Source organism: Solanum pennellii, chromosome 2, assembly GCF_001406875.1.
Source record: "Solanum pennellii chromosome 2, SPENNV200".
In the NCBI taxonomy this organism is placed as follows: Eukaryota; Viridiplantae; Streptophyta; class Magnoliopsida; order Solanales; family Solanaceae; genus Solanum; species Solanum pennellii.
This window is the reverse complement of record NC_028638.1, coordinates 51,408,374-51,423,494: the sequence shown is the minus strand read 5'-3', so window position 1 is coordinate 51,423,494 and position 15,121 is coordinate 51,408,374. Positions and strand designations below refer to the sequence as shown.

Below are 15,121 nucleotides of genomic sequence, written 5' to 3'. Positions count from 1 at the left end.
GAAAACATAATGACATTGAACTCCAAATAACCTCAGGCATTCGCTTAATGTCCCTAAAAAAAGTAAAAACAGATTCTTGAACAAACTTAACACACACGGCTTGAATAATAACATCATTTTATTTTATTTTTAAAAAGAAAAGATTTCTTGAAGATACTAAAAACGTTAAAGAATACCAATGTAGTAATTTTAAAAACAGACAAGTTCTTGATTTTTCTAAAATAAAGAATTCCAATTTAACTTCAAAAAGACGACAATTTCTTGGTTTTTTTTTCTAAGAAGGAATGTATGCAAGAATTAAAAGATAATCTGGATAATTAAGTTTTCGAATTTTCTTGTTTCTTTTTTTAATAGAGAGAAGGATACCGGAATCATCGGGGATTCTAAGATTTGGGGTTTAGGGTTTTGATCGGAATCGTCACTGGGACAGCAATCCAGTGGAGAATTCTTGACCTTGATCGGCCATCGACAGCATGCGTGAATTCCAATAAACTCAATTTCTCGGATGGAAGAATACCAAGATCGGAAAATTGATCTTGATCGGCCATCGTCACCGGAGAGCAGTGACACGGAGTAATCAATGTTACGCTTGTGAGTTGTAAAATTAGCGGCTACCTTTATTTATAGTTTTCAGAAACGCGGAAAAAAGTACGCGGAAAAAAAAACTACGTATAGAGCCTTTTTTGCTTTTTAGTTGTTTTATATAAAATTACACGATTGTTTAATAATTTAAGTTAATAAGTTCTATTATTTTTTTGAAAAAAAAGACAAAATCAAATCAATTAAAATTCTTATCGACTTCTAAAAATTTTTATTTTTTTCAAGTATATCTAATTAAGGATTATTTTATCAAATAATATTAATTTTTAGTTATTTCTAATAATAGATTTATTAACTATTATTTAGATTTAGAAAGTAATTAAAAAAAACTCTCAATCTTAAAATATTTTAGATTTAGAAAGTAATTAAAAAAAGCTCTATTTAATAATAATTAAAATGGCATAAAGGACAAACTAGGAGTACATTACTTGTAAGAACTCCAAAATAATAGCAGGTGGAGAGTGGAAAGTGGAAACTGGGTTAAAATTCAAACTAGGAGTACACTACTTATACGAACAACAAACACAAGAACAACACTATAAGGAAGCAGCAAACAAAAGAACATAAGAATTCGTTGAAGAGCCTTACTGGTCTAAACAATTAAAAGTGTGCGATGTTCTCAGCAGCCCACCTCTATTAATCCTCAAAACATTTACAAAATCAAAAAAGATGAACCAAATAATTCACTATTTCTTAGGTGGCACACTTTTCCATTTTTAAGAAACAATCAAAGTCAAACAGTCTTAGACCATGTAAAGGAAAATAGCGTATGAAGTTCTACTGCACCAGTAGCGTAATTTCTAATCAGAAGAGGTAGCGTCATGATTAGCCCAAAAGCTTTGACACCTAGAATGGCTGCGAGCAACGGTCCGTCATGGCTGCAAGCTTCAGTAAGCCTTAAGAGACGGAGAAGATGCACCATGAATTGAAACTTTCTCCTAAATCTCATAAAGCCACCTGAGCCGCCATGCCAATCAACAGTTTTCAGCTCAAGAGAGAACTTGCTAAATTGCTTTTTCTTGAGTTATACAAGAGAGAGTAGTATAAGAACAAGAAAAGTAGAAGGTTGTGTAGTTCAACAAAAAAGTGTGATTTACCACAACTTTGCTTTATTCGCGCCCACTTGAAGTGCCGTGCCAAGCAACAATTCTTTATCCGGACAGGCAATATGTTTGATTGAACATTGACAGATGAAAACCTCTTAATCTTCAATATATATAAAACAGAGCAGAGTGAGTACTAAGAACAACAAAAGAGGCAGTGCATGTGCAATGTCACAAAAAGGGTGGTTCAATGAGGGGTGGGAAAGGAACTGAACATTGTCTAGTCAAAACAAGAATCAGCTCAAAAGCTTAGAAACCTGTCATGGCTGTAAGCATCAGTTACCCACAACCTTCTGAGACTGAACATCTATAAAAAAGATATTAGTAAGATATTAATGAACAAAACTGTCAAACAGCCTATTAGTTGAGTAAAGCATTCAATCCAAAAAAAGGAACATTTCCCAAAATCTCATAGACCCGCCTGAAGTGCCGTGCATAGCAACAGTTCTTTAGTTCGACATGAGACATGTTTGATTGAACATAGATAGATGAAAACCTCCAAATCCTCATTGTGTATTAAACAAAGCGGGAGTGAGTAAAATAACAAGAAAAGAGGAAGTGCATGTGTAATATCACGAAAAGGGTGGTTTGGTGAGAGATGAGAAAGAAACTCAACTCAAAACACGAATCAGCTCAAAAGCTTAGAAACATGTCATGTCTGCAAGCATTAGTTAGCTTCGAGAGATAGAAAAAACACTAATAAATGGTACTTCTTCAAAAAAATCACATACCCACATGAGATGCCATGCCAAGCAACAGCTATTCAGCTCAAGAGAGAACAGGTTTATTGCCCTTTTGAGTTATACCAATAAGAGTACTAAAAATATGGAAAATGGAAGGTCATGTATTTCACCAAATGGGTGGTTTGGTGAGTGAAAAAAATTGAGTTGTGCAAAGCCAAATCACGATGAGCTCAGAAGCATTGAAATCTGTCGTGGCTACAAGCATCAATTAGCCGTGTTAGATGGAGAAGAAACACAATGAAATAAAAATTTAATTCCAAAATCTCATAGACCCACCGGAGGAGTTAGCTCCAAAGAAAACAAGAATTATTGAACTTTCTCAGAAGACAAAACCTGCACGTATCAGGTATGCTTATACAGAATTACCTGGTAAGCCAACATATTGTGTACAATCATCAAATTCCAAGGTACAAACACTTGCCGTCCTGTAAACAATGGCAAGAACAAAGACTAGGTTAGTTGTTTGAAAGCTATCTTAATGAGTACTACCAACTAAAACTCAAAGAACTTTAACCTTCAAAATCTTACCATGTCCGTTTGGCCTCCAATGAGTATTAGTAACAATTTCCAACAAAGAAACGTCAAAAATAGATAGCAGAGCATCTCATTAGAATGTTTGAACAAAAAAGCTCTTCCCTTGTAAGTTACAATTGATAATTCACTGGCTATAATCAACCCAAATAAAACATAAAATGGACCTTAAGAGACAATACACAAGAATGACACTTCAAAGGGTTAAACCCTCAAAAATCCTTCTTGGTTTCAACAAGATGGAACACAGAACTGATATAAACAGTGTTATTGACACCTCAAAATGGAATAACCAGCCTGAGAAGAAGTGTTTGTCATGTTTTTTTCGCATTTAGACATACATATATCCATCAGTGGGAGGAATATAAACGTTGAAGCTATAAAAGATGCATAACAATGCAAAACATCAAAAATAGGATCTGGGCTTACAAGAGGAGGGCGGCAACCACCCCTCAATAATCCAACATTTCATTCAAATGCCTCGTTCTTGAGCTGGTACTTATCAAAAGATGGAGACACATTACGAATGAAAAGCATCAAAATTGCTAATCAGAAGGACGTGCGTGATTTCAATATCTCCCACATTAATCATGGAAATGATATTTCCCCTTGTGCATATAAAGAGGTAATTTTGACCCTTTTCCCTTCTGTTTAGCAAATTGAGGCTCAGATTTGTGTTATGGTAAGGCCAAAGAGAAGCATACCACGCCATGGCAGCAATGCACGATTGCATGCGTGATTTATGCGTCTCAATTACAGGCCATACCAGGTTTCCCCACAATGATACGGGTTGAGTAACCTCAATGCCCGAATTTAGTTAGCCCAAAAATCATCACTGCCTCTTCAATAATTTTCATAGTCAAGCTGTTGTAGTATAGTTGTGTGTATTGCCTTATGAGCATACATCTAAGAATGCAAAAATGCAAAGAAACCCAGAAACTCAAGTGTATTCTCTGTGTCCTCTTTCTTTTTTAAGGGCTGTTGATTTGTTTTAAAAAATGTAGAATCATAGGAAAAGTTTAGGAAGAAGGAAACCACCCTTGATAGAAATCCCATACTCTCTGCTGCCTCATTCTTGCCTTTTTAGGCTAACCTAAGAAAAGGGAATTCACAAGACTTCAAGTGTCTTTCAGCCAATTCTTTCTCCTAAGGCTCAGATTTAACCAGGCAAAAGGAGACAAAACAACCACAATGGCTGCAGACCTCGGTTGCAAAACGCAGATGCCTTAACGGGTTGCCTGCTTAAAATAAGGGTAGCTCCAATGCCAGACCCAACCCTATACAACTTCATTTGTCATCATCACAGCCTTATCCTATAAATAAAAGCTAACATTGGTGGATCCTTACCCTGTCCTTTGTGGGGACTCGAGAAGTTGTCCGACAAGAAAGTACAACTTCAGCTGATTTTTCAAAAGAAAGTGCAGCTTCAGATGATCCATCAAAAGAAAGTAAACATCAGATGATTCTTCCAAAGAAAGTACAACTTCAGAATCAGATCCTTCAAAAGAAAATACAACTTCAGATGATCCTTCAAAAGGAAGTACAACTTCAGATGATGAAGTAATATATAATAATATTGAACAAAACTTACTGCACAAGTAATGCTTACCATTGCCATCCACCTTACCGTAGCAGGTCCCAGTGCCTATAGCAACACATACCTGGTGGAAACTGGGTTAAGCTCCAAATAGCCTGAGGCATTCGCTTAATGATCCCAATCTCACTAAAAAGGTAAAAACAAATTCTTGAACATCCTTAACACACATTGCAAGAATAACAACATAATTTTTTAAACAAAAATATTTCTTGAATTTCCTTTATGTGTGCAATGCCAGTATATTCTTGAAAACTAAGATTTCTTTGATTTCCTTATAATTCGCCAACAAGTTCTTGAAATTTTTTTATCAAGCATTCATGCAAGAATTTTTTTTTGCGTACCACGAAAAGAGAAAAGTCAACACTAGGAATAAGAAAAGAGGGATTGCATGTGCAATATCATGAAGGGTGGTTCGGTGAGGGGTGGAAAAGAAACTCAACACAATACACGAATCAGCTTTAAAGCTTAGAATCCTATCACGACTGCAAGCATCAGTTAGCCATGTAAGACAGAGATAAAAAAACCATGAAATGGAACTTTCTCCAAAATCTCAGAAATCCTCGTGAGATGCCATGCCAAGCAAAAATTTTACAGCTCAATAGAGAACATGTTTGATTTGCCATTTTAAGTTATACAGGAGATAGTACTAAAAATAAGAAAAATGGAAGGTCATATGTAATTTCACTAAACCTGGCCGCTGCTCACTCTTTGATTCAATCAGTTCGAGAGAAAACAAGTTTTATTGAACTTCCATATCCTCATGGTTCATAAACTGAGCAGAAAGAGTACTAAAAGAATAACAAAAGTGGAAAGTCGTGTAATTTCACCAAAAGGGTGGTTTGGGGAAGGGGGGAAAGGAAATTGGTCTTTGCCAAGCCAAAACACGAATCACTGAAAAGCTTTGAGATCTGTCATGGCTGCAAGCACTAGTTAGCTTTATGAGACAGAGAAGATGCACATAATGAAATGGAACTTACTCCTAAATCTCATTCCTCTGTATCTTTTCCGCTTTGTCCATATCGGAGTTATTGTTCCATTACAAAATGAAAACGAAGGCAACAAGAATAAAGAAAAATATCTTAAATAGCTTCAGATTCTAATTCCCTGTTCTCTCTTATTCATATGTGGGGTGGTTGGAGGCGAGAGAGAATCATGATAGCTCCAAATTCACAAATTAAAAAATAACTTACACCGCAAGCCTTGTTTATTCACTGATGGGCGTACTATTGATGATCCATCTGTATCAGCAAGCTGTGGGTTGCAAATACATTCTTAGAGAACTTGACACGGCATTTAAACAAGAACTTGAGCAAATATTCCATGAGAAAGATCGGAGTTAGATGAAGGATTAAAATATGAGAGCTAGTTAGTGTCGATGGACTAACCTGTTGAATAAATTCTAACAGATCCACAGATCTACAACAGTTAGATTAATGCACAAAATACACAGAAACTGTATGACCAGAAAAACAAACCTTTTCTTGTTAATGATGGTACTAGAACAAAAAAGCTCTTCCCTTATAAGTTACTGCAATAATCAACCCAATTAAAACATAAAATGGACTTCAAGAGAAAATGCACACAAATGACACTTGAAAGCCTTAAACCCTCAAAAACCCTTCTGGCTTTCAACATGATGGAGCACAGAACTGATATAAACTGTTATTGTCAACTCAGAAAGGAATAACCAGCCTGAGAAGAAGTGATTGTAGTGCTTTGTTTTCCACATTTAGACAGGCATAGATCCTTCAGAAGGAGGAATATGAAGGTTGAGAGAACAAGCTATAAAGTGTAGTAAAAGGTTTGAAAATGTAGGTGAGCAACTAATCCTACATTAACAACTACAATCAGTACTTATATACCTTTCCCTTCAAAGACTGATTTGCAAATGGTTTACATGTACTTAACTTTTTGAATGTATAATATGACAGCAGAGAATGTTACCGCAATAAGTGTGACAGATGTTGGCTGCCACTGGATCAGATTTAAATTCCTGCTTTAACCAAAACATATAACTTCATGCTCGGAGTAAGGTTTAACTTTAATGAACATTGAGAAATTTAGTGCAACGGAATTTCTGGTAAATGTCAAGTTCCATAGACCGGTTTGTGAAATGAAAAACAAACAAAGATCGTAGCTTACCTGGTAAATGATCTTGAAGCTTGAGAATGATTATTGCAGATCCCCCAATACCAATTTAGAATTTGATCAGCTTAGTTGAGTAGTAATTGCTAACCAATTTCAGGCATGAACTGCAAAAGAGTGGTCAAAGACTCAAAAATCAAAATCAATGTTACCTGTCATAAAGAGTTTAAAAACTTCCCCACCAGACTCCAAACCAATGTTACCTACTATCAAAATGAAGATACCAATTCTTGCTCAGAATGAAGATAGGTTCTTGTCCTGATTTTTAAAGTAGGACCTGATAATTCAATAAAGTACAGACTCCAAGTCGAAATGAATTTTTAGACAATCATTGCCTTCTCACGTAATTCTTCCAAACGAATTCTCTCATCTTCAGCATGCTGAAGAAAATGACAATGACTGTAATGCTCAACGAAGATAAATGCAAGAATCAAACAAAAAAAATCATAATCCATGACTATGTAAAAAGGGACGCACATTTATTTCGACATGGACCTAAGTTTCTACACAGAAATATACTTTCACCAGACCATCACAAAGTGAAGAAGCATGATAAAGCACTCTATATCAGACTTTTTTTCTTCAGTAATGTCACAAAATTGCAATATAAGAGAGGAAGACATTACTTGAAGTATTAGTTATGTTCTAATAATAACGTAAAAACTCCTATTTGGTAAATAAAAATGTGGATTATTACACGATGAAAAATAAATGAGTAATTCTTTCTCCTAAGGCTCACAAAAAAGAGAATCAAAGGTTTCTCGAATTTCATTTAATTCGTATCATGCCAATACATTCTTGAAAACTATTGTTTCTTTGAATTCCTTAAAAACATAATTTTCTTAAGAAGAATGCAGGCAAGAACTCAAGTGTACTCTCTCACTCTCTTTCTTTTTTAAGGGCTGTGTTGGTTTGTTTAAAAATGGAGAATCATAGACAAAACATAGAGAAAAGGGCAACCAACCTTGATAAGAAATACCATAGTTCCTGCTGCCTCATTCTTGCCTTTATAGGCTGACCTAACAGAAGGGAATTCACAAGACTTCAAGCGTCATTAGGCCAATTCTTTCTCCTGAGGCTCAAATTCGTTATAAAACTAGCCAAAAGAAGACAAAGCAACCGCCATGGCTGCAGACCTCAGTTGCAAAATGGAGATGCCTTACAGTGTTGCCTCGCCAAGATAAGGGTAGCTCCAATGCCCGACCCAAGTATTGGCCGCATAAGTTACCCTTAAAGCTTATAAACCTGTCATGGCTGCAAACATTAGTTACCCTTGTGGGACAGAGAAAAAATACCATGAAACAGAATTTTCTCCAAAATCTCACAGACCCACATGAGATGCCATGCCAGGTAATAGTTTTTCAGCTCAAGCGAGAACATGCTTGATTGCCAGTTTTAGTTATACCGGAGAGGGTACTAAAAAGATAAAAATGGAAGGTGATGTGTAGTTTCACCAAAAGGGTTGTTTAATGAGGAATAAAAAATGAACTTCATGAAGCAAAAACACAATAAGCTCAAAAGCATTGAAATCCGTCAAGGCTTCAAGCATTAGTTAGCCGAATGAGCTGGTGAAGAAACACCATGAATAGAAATTTAATTCTAAAATCTCATAGTTCCATCTGAGGTGCAGTGCCAAGCAATAGTTCAATCAGCTCGAGAGAAAACAAGTTTTATTGAACTTCCACAGAAGGCAAAACTTCCACAACCTCATAGTTTATAAACGAGCAGAGAGAGTAATAAGAATAAGAAAAGAGGAAGGTCTATACAACCTCATCTGTCATTATGACAGCCTTATCCTATAATTAAAAGCTAGCATTGGTAGATAGACCTTACCCTGATCCTTTGTGGAGGACTCAAGAAGTTGTCCAACAAGAAAGTATAACTCCAGGTGATGCTTCAAAAGAAGGTACAAATTCAGATTATTCTTCAAAAGAAGGTACAACTTCAGATGATCCTTCAAAAGAAAGTGCAACTTCAGATGATCCTTCAAAAGAAAGTTAACATCAGATGATCCTTCAAAAGAAAGTACAATGTCAGATGATGAAGTAATATATAATAAATTGACCAGAAACTGCACATCTAAGTGCATTAGATCAATGTCAAAGAAAGTAATACTTACCATTGTCATTCACCTTACCACAGTCCACAGCAGGTCCCAATTCCTCATTCTCTTACAAGTCACAATTTCAACTTCTAAGAAACAATAAAAAAATCAAGACCATGTAAAGGAAAATGACCACTGAGTGCATCGACGAAAGTATGTTCAATTGAGTGTCTACATCCAAAGTACTAAAAATCACAACTTTTCTTACAATTAAACTACATAATTTTTTTTGCAGTTGTGCAAAAAGCATTAAAACTGCAAACGAGAAGGGTGTGGTTTCAATATCTCCCACATTTATCATGGAAAAGATATTGCAACTTATGCATAGTAAAGGTGTAAATTTGACCCTTTCCATTTTTTTTCTTTGGCAAATTGAGGCTCAGATTTGTGTTATGATAAGGCCAAAGAGAAGCCAACCACGCCATGGCTACATGGTTGCATGTGTGAGTTATGCTTCTCAATTACAGGCCATACCGGGTTGCCACGCCAAGATACAGGGTTGGGTAATCTCACTGCCCTAATTTAGTTAACCCAGAAATCATCACTGCCTATTTAATGATTTTCATAGCCATGTTCTTTTAGTATAGTTGTGTATGGCCCATATGAGCATACGTCCAAGGGTGCAAAAATGCAAAGAAACCCAGAAACTCAAGTGCACTCTCTCTGTCTCTCTCTCTTTTAAAGGGCTATTGGTTTGTTTTAAAAAATGGCGAATCATAGGCGAAGCATAGAGAGAAGGGCAACCAACCTTGATAGAAATACCATGCTCTCTGCTGCCTCATTCTTGCCTTTTAAGGCTAACCTAACGAAAGGAAATTCACAAGAGTTCAAGCGTCATTCGGCCGACTCTTTCTAAGGCTCAGATTAAACCAGGATAAAAGGAGACAAAGCAACCCCCATGCCAGCAGACCTCGGTTTCCCAACGGAGATGCCTTAGGCTCAAGAAAATCGCAGTCCAGAACCTAAATGACTTCCAAAAATTAATAACTGAATAAAGACAGCACTTAGCTAAAAGCTCAACAGCACTGAGCTAAAAGCTTACATTATTCAAGTTGATTGCTTGTATTGCTTGCAAAGAGCATTTTTGAGTTCTGTGAGAGCAAAAATAAGGATCCACAATTAAAAGGAAAAAAATGAAGTAAGAAACAATATGAACTGTGAAAAGCAAAAGAGAACATAAACTTCAAATATTCTCTTTCATCTTCAAGCGACCTACATATTTTTTTACCTTTTCCTGGTGGTCCAAAAATCATAAACAAAGAAGTTTACAGTATGAGAATGGAGAAGCAACACCATCAAATGGAAATTTAATTTCAAAATCTCATAGACCCACCTGAGGTGACGTGACAAGCAACAGTTTCATCAACTCGAGAGAAAAAAAATTTAACTGAACTTCAAGGGAAGACAAAACCTCCACATCCTCATGGTATACAAACTGAGAAGAAAGAGTAGTAAGAATAAGAAAAGAGGAAAGTCATGTGCAGTTTCACAAAAAGGGTGGTCTGGGTAGCGGTGAAAGGAAAATGAACTTTGCCAAGCCAAAACACGAATCAACTGAAAAGCTTTGAAATCTGTCATGGTTGCAAGCAACAGTTAGCTTTATGAGACAGAGAAGATGCATCATTAAATGTAACTTTCTCCTAAATCTCATATACCCAACTGAGGTGTCATGCCAAGCATCAAATTTTAGCTCAAGAGAAAACATGTTGTACAAGAGAGAGTAATAAGAACAAGAAAAGTAGAAGGTTGTGCAGTTACACCAAAAGGTTGATTTGCCAAAAAAAAAATTGAACTTTGAGACGTCCAAACACGATTAGCTCAAAAGCTTTGAAACCCAACATGGCTGCCAGCATCAGTTTGTCTATGAGACACAGAAGAAAGAACAAAAAATGGAATTTATCCCAAAATCTCACAGACCCACTGGAAGTGTTGTGCCAAGTGACAGTTCTTTAGCTCGACAAGCAACATGTTTGATTGTATACAATGGATGAAAACCTCCAAATCTCATTGTGTATATAGCGGAGCAGAGTGAGTGCTAAGAATAAGAAAAGAGGGAGCGGAAGTGTAATATCATGAAAAGAGTGGTTAGGTGATGGGTGGGAAAGAAATATGAATCAGCTCAAAAGCTTAGAAACCTGTCATGGCTGCAAGCATTAGTTAACCTTGTGAGACAGAAAAATACATAATGAAAATGGAACTTTCTCCATAATCACGTAAACCCACATGAGATGCCAAGCCAAGCAACAGTTATTCAGCTCCAGAGAGAACATGTTTGATTGCCATTTTGAGTTATACGGGGAGAGAATTAAAATATGAAAAATGGAATGTCATGCATAATATAACCAAAAGGGAGGTTTGTGAGAGAAAAAAATTGAACATGCGAAGCCAAAACACGGTTAGAACAAAAGTATTGAAATCTGTCGTGGCTACAAGTATTGGCTAGTCAAGTGAGATGAAGAATAAGCACCATGAAAAAGAAATTTATTTCCAAAATCTCATAGACCCACCTGAGGTGTCATACCTACGACCAAGCAACAGTTTAATCACCTCGAGAGAACAATTCTATTGAAATTCCATAAAAGAAAAAAACCTCCACTTCCTCTTGGTTTATTAACATGGTTTATTAACAGAGGAGAAAGAGTTATAAGAATAACAAAAAGAGGAGATCATGTGTAATTTCACGGAAAGGGTGATTTGGGGAAGGGGTACAGGAAATTGAACTTTGCCAAGCCGAAAAACGAATTAACTCAAAAACATTGAAATTTGTCTTGGTTGCAAGCATCAGTAAGCCTTATGAGACAGAGAAGATGCACCATAAATGGAACTTACTCCTAAATCTCATATACCCACCTGAGGTGCCATGCCAAGCAACAGTTTTCTGCTCAAGAAAGAACTTGTTAAATTGCTTTTTTTTTTTTAACTTTACATGAGTGAGTAATAAGAACAAGAAAAGTAAAGGTCATGTAGTTTCACTAAAGGGATGATATACTGACAAATCAATTGAAAAATTTGCGATGCCCAAACATGATTAGCTCAAAGCTTCGAAACCCAGCATGGCAGCAAGCACCAGTTTGCCTAGGAGACAGAGAAGAAAGACCAATAAGTGGAACATTTCCCAAAATCTCATAGACCCGCCTGAAGTGACGTGCCAAGCAAAAGTTCTTTAGTTTGAGATGAGACATGTTTGATTCATCGATGGATGAAAACCTCCAAATCCTCATTGTATATAAAACGGAGCAGAGTGAGTACAAAGAACAAGAGAAGAGAAAGTGCATATGTAATATCACAAAGAGGGTGGTACGATGAGGGATGGGTAAGAAACTCAACCCTAAACACGAATCAGCTCAAAAGCTTAGAAACATGTCATGGCTGCAAGCATTAGTTACCCTTGAGAGACAGAGAAAAAACACCAAGACATGGTATTTCTTCAAAAATCTCAGAGACCCACATGAGATCCATGTCAAGAAACAGTTTTCAGCTCAACAGAGAAGAGGTTTGATTGCCCTTTTGAGTTATACTGGAAATAGCACTAAAAATAAGAAAAATGGAAGGTCGTGTGTGATTTCAATAAAATGGTGGTTTGGTGAAAGAAACAGAACTGAAATCTACAAAGCCAAAACACGATGAGCTCAGAAGAATTGAAATTTGTCGTGGCTACAAGCATCAATCAGTCGTGTGAGATGGAGAAGAAACACCATGAGATGAAAATTTAATTCCAATCTCATAGACCCACCTGAAGAGCAAGAAGAATTATTGAACTTCCACAAAAGACAAAACCTCCACATCCTCATGGTTTAATAAACGGAGCAGTGAGTAATAAAAAGAAAGAGGAAGGTCATGTTTGATTTCACGAAAAGGGTGGTTTGGGGAGGGTGGGAAGGAAACTGAAATTTTCTAAGACGAAACACGAACCAACTCAAAAGCTTTGGAATCTGTCCGTGGCTGCAAGCATCATGATACCGAGAAGATGCACCAGAAATGGAACTTTCTCCTAAATCTCATATTCCCACCTGAGGTTCCATGCCAAGCAACAGCTCAAGAGAGATTTAAATTGCCTTGTTTGAGTTATACAAGAGAGAGTAATAAGAACAAGAAAGAAGATGGTCGTGTAGTTTCACAAAAAGGATTATTTAGCGACAAAAATATTGAACTTGCAACAACCAAACATGATTAGCTCAAAAGCTTTGGCACCCAGAATGACTGCAAGCATCGGTCTGTCATGGCTGCAAGCATCCATAAGCCTTATGAGACAGAGAAAATGCACCATAAAATGTAACTTTCTCCTAAATCTCATATACCCACCTGAGCTGCCATGCTAATCAACAGTTTTTCAGCTCAAAGAGAACATGCTAATTGCTTTTTTTGAGTTATACAAGAGAGAGTAATAAAAGAACAAGAAAAGTAGAAGATCGTGTAGTTTCACAAAAGGGTGATTTACCAACCAAAAAAATTGAACTTTGCGACGCCCAAACATGATTAGGTCAGAAGCTTTGAAACCCAGCATGGCTGCAAGCATCAGTTTGCCTATGAGACAGAAAAGAAAGACCAAAAAATGAAATTTCTCGAAAAATCTCATAGACCCAAAAGATGAAGTGCCGTGCCAAATCAACAGTTCTTTAGCTGGACAAGCAACTTGTTTGATGAACATCGACAGATGAAAACCTCTAAATCTTTATTGTGTATAAAACCGAGTAGAGTGAATACAAAGAATAACAAATGAGGGAGTACACGAGTAATATCATGAAAAGGGTAGTTTAGTGAGGGGTGGGAAAGGAACTGATACCACCTTAACATAGCAGGTCCAAATGTCTATAGCAACATATACCTGGTGGAGAGTGGAAAGTGGAAACTGGGTTAAAGTTCAAACTAGGAGTACACTACTCATAAGAACAAACACAAGAACGGCCCTATAAGGAAGCAGCAAACAAAGGAACATAAGAATACGTTGAAGAGCCTCACTGGTCAATGCTTTTTGTGCAAGCAACACACAAATTCACAGGTGCAATTAGTCTAAACAATTAAAAGTGTGTGATGTTCTCAGCAGCCCACCTCTGCAAATCCTCAAAACATTAACAAATAATTCACTATTTCTTAGGTGGCACACTTTTCCATTTTAAAGAAATAATCAAAGTCAAACAGTCTTAGACCTTGTAAAGGAAAATAGCGTATGAAGTTCTACAAGGCGCGTCAGTAGCGTATGAAGTTATATACTGCACCAGTGGCATAATTTGTAATCAGAAGAGGTAGCGTGTGAATTGTCGGTGTCATTTTATAGCTTTCAAAATGAAAACTTTTTGTAAATACACGGCGAAAAAAAATAATTTTGAATACGCACAAAAGTCCCACCAGTCACTGCCTTTTGTGTAAGCCACAGACAAATTCACAGGTGCAATCAGTCTAAATGATTAGAACTGCATGAAGGCACGACTTGCCACCGTTAGTCACTTAACTATGATGTTCTCAGCAGACTTTTACTGATTCTCAAATTAAAACAATAACAAAATCAGAAACAATCAAAGTCGAACAGTCTAGATCATGTAAAGGAAGATGGTCGGTGAGAGCGTTTATAAAGTCTGTCGTCTAATAATAAACTACTGAATTCAAAATACTACTAATCACAACTTCTTATAATTAGAGTTGTGCGAGTGGGTTCAAGAACAACTCCACGTCTTCTTCCCATAAAGAATGACTTTGTGGCACCAGCATAGAGCTGTTGAAACACTCTTAAACAACCCTTGTGAAAACATAATGACATTGAACTCCAAATAGCCTCAGGCATTCGCTTAATGTCCCTTATAAAAGTAAAAACAGATTCTTGAACAAACTTAACACACACGGCTAGAATAGTAACATCATTTTATTATTATTTTTTTAAAAAAGAAAAGATTTCTTGAAGATCCTAAAATATGCGTTAAAAAGACGAGTTCTTGATTTTTACTAAAATAAAGAATTCCAATTTAACTTCAAAAAGACGACAATTTCTTGGGTTTTTTTCTAAGAAGGAATGTATGCAAGAATTAACAGATAATCTGGATAATTAAGTTCTCGAATTTCCCTTGTTTCTTTTTTTAATAGAGAGAAGGATACCGGAATCATCGGGGATTCTAAGATTTGGGGTTTAGGGTTTTGATCGGAATCGTCACTGGGACAGCAATCCAGTGGAGAATTCTCGATCTTGATCGTCCATCGACAGCATGCCTGAATTCCAATAACCTCAAGTTGTCGGATGGAAGAATATCAAGATCGGAAAATTGATCTTGATCGGCCATCGTCACCGGAGAGCAGTGACACGGAGTAG

General features: G+C 36.6%; 1 pseudogene; it reads right to left on the bottom strand.

The window, feature by feature from the left end:
- LOC107008981 overlaps positions 1-15,121 on the bottom strand; it is a 24,907-nt pseudogene extending 9,786 nt beyond the window's left edge.